The sequence below is a fragment of the Myotis yumanensis genome, unplaced genomic scaffold (genome assembly GCF_028538775.1).
Source record: "Myotis yumanensis isolate MYYU_CA2020_CCGP unplaced genomic scaffold, mMyoYum1.0.hap1 SCAF_8, whole genome shotgun sequence".
Classification (NCBI taxonomy): Eukaryota; Metazoa; Chordata; class Mammalia; order Chiroptera; family Vespertilionidae; genus Myotis; species Myotis yumanensis.
Window position 1 is genome coordinate 79,953,853 of NW_027223759.1, and position 1,480 is coordinate 79,955,332.

Sequence of the window (1,480 nt, forward strand, 5' to 3'; positions counted from 1 at the left end):
TAAAATTTTTTTTCTACGTACACTTCAATTTCACAGCAAGAGTGGCATAGGATGCCTAAACACCGAAGAGAGCATTCAGGAGAGATTTCTAACTCTTTGATATAACAATGCATACAATTCAAAATGATTACTCCATCATTACATCTGGGGCTTTCTGCAACTACAAGGTGGTGGTTATGGAAAGCATGGCCCCTGGAATCAATATCTAAAAAGCAGCCACCACCTTCTTTTATGTATTTCCTTTTTGCGTTTTTTCTTCATTTTTCTTAATCAACTCTGCTACTGTTGCTGCTTCTTAGCAAAACAGGTAAAAACAAAGTTGTAATCATTGAACATAACACTCTGGCAATCAAGACGTTTAAAACCTCCAATTTTCTGGGGCGAAGAAAGCACTGTGTGACATTTAGAACTCTGGTTTACAAACAAGGTGGTCACACATTTTCCTGGCTTGAAGACTTCCACAACTTTCCTGATCAGGCGCTCATAGGAGGTCTGACTTAAGTTTATTTCAAAGCTAATGTAAGAAAATTCTGGTTCTGGAGTGATGTGAATGGTCCAATAAGTTCCATCTGATTTCATGCCATTCATTGAATATCCACAAGGACTGAACATTGTGGCATCAATGACAGAACCTGCTATCAGGTCATGAATTCCACTCTCACGAGTGACATCCTTTGCAGTAACACCATCTTTCATGTAGAACTGGTCCATAACTGCTGGGTCAAGCTCACTCATCAGAATTTCCAGGGTTTGATCTGGCTGACTGATTACCTACTCTCTGGGAAATCCAAAGTATACAAGTACCTACAGTCAGAATTCATACATCCCATTCAATATGCTGCTCCATTTGGGAAATCTGCATTAAGAAACTATTTCTTCCTGGAAATTCTGGTGTGGGAACCCTTGGTGAGAAGGCTTCATGAAATTCTTAGAAGAATCAAACCAGCTTTGAATTGAGTCAAAGCCACTGTAATCCCTAGCAAGTTTCAACAGGGGAACCAGGGCTTTCAGAAAGAGAGTGGTACCACATGCCTTCAAGATGAAACGTCTCTTGGAGACAAACATGCTACTCTCACTGAGGACATAAGCTTCCTGCTTGTCAGTTTTGTCACACTTATGATTGAACATTGCACATCCTTCAAAAGTATGTCCCACTCGGATCTTGGGACGATGCGAAGATCCCCTGATCCTTGACTTGCCTTGGGTTGCCGCTTGGAGAACCAAACTTCCAGTAGCTTCTCGGTCCCTTCAAAAATATGTGCAGCTTCCATCACTGTGAGGCTAGCGAACAACCAACAACCACAGAAAACCAACTAAATTAAATCTCTTCTCCTGCCACTACTGTGGATTGTTCCAGCTGTTTCAGGTTCCTTTTTTTTTTATTCTTGTTTTAAAAATTTTTTTAATTATTATTTTTTTATTTTATTTTTTAAGGTATTACAAATAGTAGTACATATGTCTCCTTTTTTTCCCCCATTGA

The 1,480-nt window shown here is 39.6% G+C and overlaps 1 pseudogene; it reads right to left on the reverse strand.

Moving 5' to 3' along the window:
* Positions 1 to 270: 270 nt before the first annotated feature.
* Positions 271 to 1,271, reverse strand: LOC139015731 (S-adenosylmethionine decarboxylase proenzyme-like; annotated as a pseudogene).
* Positions 1,272 to 1,480: the final 209 nt, after the last annotated feature.